Genomic DNA, 9,437 nt, shown 5'->3' on the forward strand with positions numbered 1-9,437 from the left:
ACTTGGGAGCCGTGCATCGAAAGGAGAAACTGTCACTACAGAACAAGTCCAATTGGGTATTGGGGTAAGGGTTCAACTGTAGGTTGGTAAGGTACTTGGGATTCCTTTACTTGTAACCGCTTGTTATGATAATAGTGGAGTTTCGGGAGTGGTGATCTTAAAATTACCCGGTGCGGTTTTTGCTGTGTAGGTTTTCCCCATTCGTAAACAAATCACCATGTCATTTAATTTCTGCTGCATACTTAGTTTAATTGGTGATTTGTTTATGCTACCATGCATTTGCATGATAATTTGATTAATTAATAAACTTGGCTAATTAATCAATTAATCCATCACAAGTAGTCAATTCGTTTTTGGCCTATCATATTCCATTCATGTTTCTTACTTTTTAAATACGTTTTATTCTTTTATAATTATTTCATTACATTATCCTATGAACTCTTTTTTTTAGCCAAAAAAAAAGAAGAATAAAATGTATTTCATTACATTCTCTTATGAACTCTTTTTTTTTTAGCAAAAAAAAAAAAATGTATATAGAAGGATAAAATGTATTTAAAAAGTAAAAAAAAAAAAAATTCATAAGAGAATGTAATGAAATAATTATAAAAGAATAAAATGTATTTAAAAAGTAAGGAAAATGAATGGAATAAAATTAAGTAACATTGTTTGGATGTTTTAAAAATAAAGAAATCGAAAGAAACAAATGTAAATAACCTTGTTTGAGAGTAACATAAAGGGAAATGAATAGAATTATTTTATAACAATATTATTATTTTACCTCTATTTTAAAATAAATGGATAAATATATTGAGATATTTTGAGATTTTTAGTAAAAAATTCATTAAATCAAATTTATTTCCTCTAATTTCTCACAATACTAAGGAGAATGAAAATTTGAGATTTTGAGGGAATAAAGTGTAATGAGTATTTCCCTCCCAAACAAGTGAATAAACTTTTTATTCCCTCCATTAAAACTCTCAAATAAAGGAAAAGAAGAATATTTTAAAATTATTATTTTCAATCATTTCCATTTTATTCACTTCTCTCATTCCTAATGAGATCTTAGAGCATTCTCATCAATGAATGTATAATAGAAAAAGTGGCCAATTTTGCAAATCTAACCCCAAAATTCTTCCATATCAATTGGGCTAAAATTGTGTAAATTTACACAATTACTACAGTGGCCATGTAAATATACACAGTTACTGTAACTTTGTATTTGATATTTTATTAATTTCTCTCACCTCAAAGTAGACTCTCTCCCCTCTTGTTCTCTCAGTCTCACATAACTTACAACCTAACACCACCTAAATCAAAACGCAAATCCCATCCATCACCACAAAAAATCGTTACAACAACAAAAAATCAACTAAAAATAAAATGGAAAATCAAACTTGATAAACCCAAAATCGGTAAAAAATCAACCCAAACCAAAAATAACCATCAACTAAAAACCTATAACCCAAACCCAAAATCAAAATCAAACACAAACCTAGAGCTTTTACAAACTGAGAGAGAGAGAGAGAGAGAGAGAGAGAGAGAGAGAGAGAGAGAGAGAGAGAGAGAGAGAGAGAGAGGTGTTTGCCATTAAGAAAGCTAAGATAAGAGAGATCTAAGAGGAGGAAGAAAGTTGAGGGTTGAAAGGAGAGAGAAGATATACCTGAACATGAGAGACAATAAGAGAACATGCGACGATGTGTGAGAATGAGAGACTTGAGCCAAAATATTATAAAAAAAAAAAGAATATATATGAGTATTTAAGTAAAATAGAAGGTAGAATAGATTAGTTGATGTGGGTATCTTGTAAAAATGGTTTTGTAAAATAGAAAAAAGTAAGGCTTTAGATAGAATTATTTAGTTAAACTGATATAAATGCTCTTAGTGTTGGAAAAATACATATTTGTATCGCATACAAAACATACGTAGCGGAAAATAAATAGATCTACTTCATTCGCGATTGATAATATGCATCATGTAAATTTCAGAATTTAAGAACAAGAGAACATACCTTGAAGCGGTTAATTTCAAAACAAAGATTAGAAGAACTTGGGAAGACTTTTAATATTCACTCCAATTCCACTAACGCCCAAGAAGTATGGTCTCTCAATCAGTTTTCAAAGGGAGAATAAAAGAGTGTCTCACACTTACTCATACACTGATGTCTCTTACAAATTTTTTTGTATGTTTCTCCCTTTGTATCTAACTGATTATCTAATTGGGCTAGCCTTTTGGGCCATTCCAATTGGGCTCTTGTGTGTGGCTTGGAGTGGGACCAAAAGGGACCAATAAGACACTAGCTCCAATGGGCCTTAGGCTTTTCTGTCAACTCTTGACAAGTCTAAAGTTACCATTAACTATATCTAATACCACTATATAAATATAGTTGTACTCTAGGCCTTATTTATAAATTATATCCCAAGACTTTATTGTACATACAACCCCTTCATAAAATATTTGTAGTAATACAAAGTCATGAATGTAGACTGCCACTTTGTAAATTAATACATTTTAATTTCTTGAGTATCCGATTTAATCCTTTAATGTTATTCATCATATATTTATGAAATCCAATTTCATAAATATATACTTTAGTAACTCCCTACTAAAGTGGTTAGGCCTAACACTCTGAATAACCAAACTCATTAAACTTATCTCAAGAGAATATTTTATATCTCTGTTAAGCGACTATGAATTCTATCTTGAGAATATATGTTCCATCAATACTGAATGTGGCTGCCCAACATACTGAAGTTTTGATCATTGACTTTAGATCTCACTCCTGATATATCAAAGCAACCTATATTTCATGATCAGGCCCATTATTCTTTCAGGATTAAGATTTCATGTAAATATAAGTCGTGACTTTATTATTCATTTGACAGCCGTTAGGAGAATAATAAATCTCACAGCGGTCCAGTTCAATATGTCTTAACTCTTAAGACATATCAAGATACTAACTAGAAATCTCAATTTCCATGATCAAGACAAATTATCTTAGTTGATATGTTACAATCTTCGCAGATGAAATACCCAATTTCATCACCGACTACGAACTAAAATTCTGAGTTTACAAAGAACTTGTGATTTATATCTTCTGTGACTTTTCACATAAAGCACATACTATGCATCTCATGGATTACATAATAATGTCCTAATATTAATATTACCATTATTTTTAGATAATAATAAAACAACTTTATTAATCGCAATATTAATGCCATTCATAATGTCATACATAGTATCATACAATAGGATTTAAGAGCACACATCCTAACACTTAGAGCATTTGCAATTAGCTAGAGTAATTTTTTTTTGTCTATTTTAAATTAACAACTTATTGTTTCTACTTTATATACTCACTTTTCAAAGAATTTTATCTATTTTACTTTAAATTTTATTAATTTATCATTTTTTTTATTTTTAATTATATCTTTTTCTCCACACATCATAACCACCTACCATCCACTATTTTCCTTCATCCTCAAGATTTGTAAATAAATAATAAAAATATAAAAAAGTAATATTAATAGTGTCAAACTATTGGTGCAAATTTACATAATTACTATAGCAATCTGGTTTTTTTACACAACTTTACATGATTTGAAGTGGGTAAATTTTGGGCTTGATTGTCTATTTGATACTTTTTTTTATTATACAAGCATTGATGCTAGTGCTTTTACCTATTGTCTTCGGGTATTTCTTTTTTAAATAATTATAGGATTTTTGTTAACAAATGTTCTCCAAATGGCAATTAAGTTGCATTTAATATTTTTATACACTTTTTTTAAAAAATAAAGTCAAATTACACACGCATATATATCATAAAAAGAACACACAATCACAATAAATTTGTGCATATAAGCCGATAAATCATGAACATGTGTATAATTTTTAATTTTGTTTCTTTTTTCTTCATAAGTTACAACTCGTAACTGAGTATTTATTAATATTTAAACTATGCCTTTATACTGACGAATGTTAGAGTAATCACACAGAAATTTAATAATGTATAATCCCTGAAACAAATAACCTCTTAAAGGAGTAAGACATATATGTGTTTTTTTTTTTTTCTTTTTTCTTTTTTTGATAATTAAGTAAGACATATACATTATAACCCTAATCTACAACTACAAAAGTTAGACCATTTTGTAGTTGTACTCTGGTTATGTAATGTATTATAAACCCGGTTTAAAACACTATTATTACTATTTTCGTGTATTCTAATAAGTATTACTGTTTACTAAAAAAAAAGTAAAGACATATATGTCACCCTTTTGTAGTTGTATTTTGGTTATGTAATATATTATAAATCCGGTTTAAAACACTACTAGCCTTATCACACGCACGAAGTGTGTGCGATGAGACTTTTTCTTAGTGGTCCTATTTTGTAGCCAAAAAAAAAATCAGTGTTTTTATTTTATATATATAATTTTTATTTTGAGAATTTAATTAATAAGTAGATAAAGAAATTTGAAAATGTACAAGAGAATGATCCTATTTTTTAGACAATGTTTTAGTGAGAGTTAGAGTTGCATTTTTACTGAATTGTCATTTAGTTTGTCTCTACTTAAATATAGTGTATGGGGATTTTTGAACTAAAAAAAATGAGGAATCCAAATAGAGAAAATCTCTTAAATAATTGAATAGATTATTACTATTTTCGTGTGTTCTAATAAGTATCACTATTTACTATAAAAAAAAAAAAAAGTAAGACATATACGTCAATTGGTATCAAAGTCTACTTCTATGTCATAGATTTGAATAATTGACACCATTTAGGGAATGGTTGTCGATCATAGGTTGGTCGTGGGGTCCAATGTTTTGAGTTCTATTCCATTTCAGCAATAATATTTCATTTTGGGTAAATAAATTCTAAATCGATGCACTATACCCCTTATTCTGTTTTAGTCCAACTTCCTCCATGTAACGACTTAATTTGGGGAAATTTGCATTCCAAATCGAAATTTCTTTTATGGCTTTCTTATAATTTAAAAAAAAAAATCCATTTTTCCAAGATGTTATGAACTTTTTCCACTTGTTTTATTATTTATGAGACTTTACGAATCTTCGTATTCTTTGGTAATATTATCTCTTCTCTATATATTAGAGGATTCAGAAAATTAGTTACAACGTTAAAAAATATCAAATATACCCCTAATCTAATTAAATAATCTTTATTCTTAAAAAATAAAAAATAGGGTTAAAATTGTAATTCAAAAAAATTAAATAAAAAAAAACTACTAGAAAATTTTTTTTCCATAAAAATTAGCACACTTTTTATCTAAACATATCTCAAGTAAGCTTAATACTTTTTTTTCCCCCCTAAAAATTAGCACACACTAAACCCAGCCGTTTACTCCAATTCAAACCCTAAATTTAGTTCTAAAAATCATTTTTTGTGTAACCTCACTAATAATAGATGAATTCAAATAGAAAAATTATATTAAACTAAAAAAAAAACCTCATCTTACGTGCGGAACACATGTGATAAGGCCAGTATCTTTTATGAATATATGTCGGATAATTGTATGGCATGATTTATTAAGTATGGAATTATTTTGTGTATATGTGTATATATTCTTAGAATAGTACTATACGATACATTTCAGTATAAAAGATAAAGGCATAAATACACTTTTAGTCCCTACATTTTGACTTTTTTTCCATTTTAGTCCCTACATTTTATTTTTACCACTTTTAGTCCCAAACCAATTAACGCGGGACATTTAAGTCCTTGAAGCACCATTCTGTCAACCAACTAATAGCAAAAGCTGACGTGGGCATTAAAATATTATTAAAAAAATTATTTGGCATTTTTTAAATGCCAAAATTAAAAAAAATTACTTACTCAATTTTAATTAAAAAAATAAAAAAAAACAAACAAAAAAATTATTTTCTTTCAAACAAAAATTTTACTTTCTTTTAATTAAAATGATTTTTTATTTTAATTTTTTTTAGTAGAATAGATTCATGTATTTTATGTTCTTCCCCATATATGATTTATATTCTTACCAAATTAATCCTTATTTTCTTATCATTTTCTTTTCCTTTCTTGTACTTTCTTTATAACCAAACACATCAAAACAAAATAAATTAATTAAATGTCTTTCTTGTCTTTTTTTTTTCTTTTCATTATTTTTTTCAGAAGAACATGTTCATGTTCTTTGTGCTCTACCCTAGTGTTCTTCCCTATAATCAATCTCCAGCAAAAAACAAACCCTAAACGCAAATCCTAACCAAACCCCAAACCCAAATCCCCAGTAAAGCAAACCTTAGTCTTCAAACCCATAAATTTTCTTGGCAAACAAATGATGGAACTATGCATGTACGCAGTGGAAAAACAACGGATCTACTTCATTCATATATGTTAACATGCACCATGTAAGTTTCAAAATATAAGAATAAGAGAGTGTACATTGGAGCGGTGGATTTTAAAACCGAAGATCCGAAGTACTTGAGAGCACTTTCAATCTTCACTCCAATTCCACTAACGCCCAAGATGTGTGGTCTCTCAATCAGTTTACAAAGGGAGAATGTTAGAGTGTCTCACTCTCACACACACACCATTTCACAATAGTGCTCTCTCTTACAAAATTCTCTACAGAAAAATTCTGTATGTTTCTCTCTTTGTATCTAACTGATTATATAATTGGCTAACTTTTTGGGCCTTCCCAATTGGGTTTAAGTGTGTGGCTTGGAGTAGGACCAAAAGGGACCAATAAGACACTAGCTCCAATGGGCCTTAGGCTATTCTGTCAACTCTTGACAAGTCCAAAGTTACCATTAATTATATTTAATACCACTATATAAATATAATTACATTCTAGGCCTTATTTATAAATGATATCCCAAAACTTTATTGTACATGCAACCACTTCATAAAATATTCGTAGTAATACAAAGTCATGAATATAGATTGCCACTTTGTAGATTACTACATCTTAATCCTTGAGTAACCGGTTAAACCCTTTATGTTATTCATTATATATTTATGAAATTCAATTCCATAAATATATAAACTTTAGTAACTATTTACCAAAATAGTTAGGCCTAACATTCTGAATAACAAACCCATTAAATTTATCTCAAGGGAATATTTTGTATCTCCGTTAAGAGACTATGAATTCCATCTTGAGAATACATGTTCCATCAACACTAAATGTGGCTGCCCAACATACTAAGGTTTTGACCGTTACCTTAGATCTCACTCTTGATATATCAAAGCAACCTACATTTCATGATCAAGTCCATTATTCTCTCAGGATTAAGAGTTCATGCAAATAGAAGTCATGAGATTTATTATTCATTCGACAGTCGTTAGGAGAATAATAAATCTCACAGCGGTCCAGTTCAATATGTCTTAACTCTTAAAACATATCAACACATCAACTAGAAGTCTCCACTTCTATGATCAAGACAAATCATCTTAGTTGATATGTTATAGTCTTCGCAGATGAAACGCCCAATTTCATCACCAACTACGAACTAAAATTCTGAGTCTACAAAGAACTTGTGACTTATATCTTCTGTGACTAAATCACATAAATCACATACTATGCATCTCATAGACTATATGATAATTTCCGAATATTCATGTTACCATTATTTTAGATTATAATAAAACAACTTTATTAATCACAACATTAAGTCATACATAATGTCATACATAATAACATATATAGCATCACACAATATGATTTAAGGGCACCAATCCTAACAAAAAACACAAAAAAAACCCACTTGAAAAAAAAAAACCCAAATCACCACCACCGAATCAAAGAACATGAAGATCAAATCCAAGCAAAAGAATAGAAACCCAGCAACCAGCAAAGCACCACCACCGAATCAAATCATCCACTACCACATCAACGAAACCACTCCTAGAAAATACCTTGCAATCCGAAACCTAAACCAACAACAAACCCAACCAATGATCATCGATTTGACCAACCAACCAACTACTCCTGCAATCTAAAACCCACATGAACAAATTAGACCACCAGTCACCACCACTGTCACCGATCAGTCCATCAAGCCATTGCAACCCACACCAACGTCAAACCCATCCAACAATCCACCCCCACCGACCACTGGACCAACCACCACTTCACAACCATTGATCCGAGAGAGAGCTTTAGAGATTTTTCCAAATCCACGATCTGAGAGAAAGACTTTAGAGCTTTAGAGCTTTAGAAAGATGAAAGACAGAGGGAGATTTTGGTCTAAGAAAGAGATCTTTAGAGATTTTCGTTTGGGTAAGCAAACCTAGATCTATGATCTCTTTCTTCTCAACTCAGCACACCGACTAGCGGTTGTTGTTGTTATTGTATGCAGCCATTTTTCCTCATCTTCTTTAGAATCTTCTTTCTCTCTCTCTCACCATCTCTCCTCCAATCCGAGCCTCCATGGCCAACCATAGTCATCCTGGTTCTCTATCCTTGATCTGAACATACTCAGATCTATCCCCTTTCTCTATCTTTGATCTAGACGGTTAGATTGGGTTTTTGCCATCTGGGTTTGCTTGGGTCTGTAAATTTGGATTAAGGCGTGTAAGGACTTTGGGATTGTTGAAGGTATTTTGAATCAGGTCGTTGTGTTTGTAATGGGAATGTGAAAGAATGACAGAGTAATTGTTGAATGTCTTTGTGTTTTGTAAATCTATGGGCATGTCTTTGTGTTTGTAAATCTAACTGATTTTATGGGTTTCGTTGCTAAGGAAAAATAAGAAAAGAGAAAAAAAAATATTGATTTTTTAAATTTCTGGGCAAGGTTTGTTGGGAAGAAAATGAAGATTATGATTCACGGGGAAAAACACATGTTCGAGATTCTTCATGTTCTTCCCAAAAAAAGAGAAATAAAATTAATTTATTTCTTTTCTTTTCTTTTTTAAAAAATAAGAAGGTTAGAAATTTTATTATTATTTTGTTGATCCATCAGTTTCCCCGGTAGTTTGGTGACAGAATGGTGCTTCAAGGACTAAAATATCCCGCGTTAATTGGTTTAGGGATTAAAAGTGATAAAAATAAAATATAGGGACTTAAATGGAAAAATGTCAAAATGTAGGGACTAAAAGTGCATTTACGCCAAAAATAAAATAAAAATCAATTCCAATAGGTGATCTAGAATCCCTTTATAACAAAATTCAAAACTTTCTGTGATATTTGGGGGTAAGTTTTTTATGCCCCGGAATGCACGTTTTTGCTAGAAAAGTGCAATTGTTTTTGGTTTGACCATGGTTTTCAATCATGCAAGCGTTTGAAAATTTAGAAAATAGAAAATGTTTTCATAAAAACGAACAGGGCTTTAATATACTCAAATTGTAATTAATTTTATAACCAAAAAAAAAAAATCAAAACAAAATAGAAAGGAGAATTTTAATCTCAAATTTTTGAATCGAAGATGGTTGCACAACAAATTAATTGGTATCATTCACATAT

Source organism: Castanea sativa, chromosome 1, assembly GCF_040712315.1.
Source record: "Castanea sativa cultivar Marrone di Chiusa Pesio chromosome 1, ASM4071231v1".
Classification (NCBI taxonomy): domain Eukaryota; kingdom Viridiplantae; phylum Streptophyta; class Magnoliopsida; order Fagales; family Fagaceae; genus Castanea; species Castanea sativa.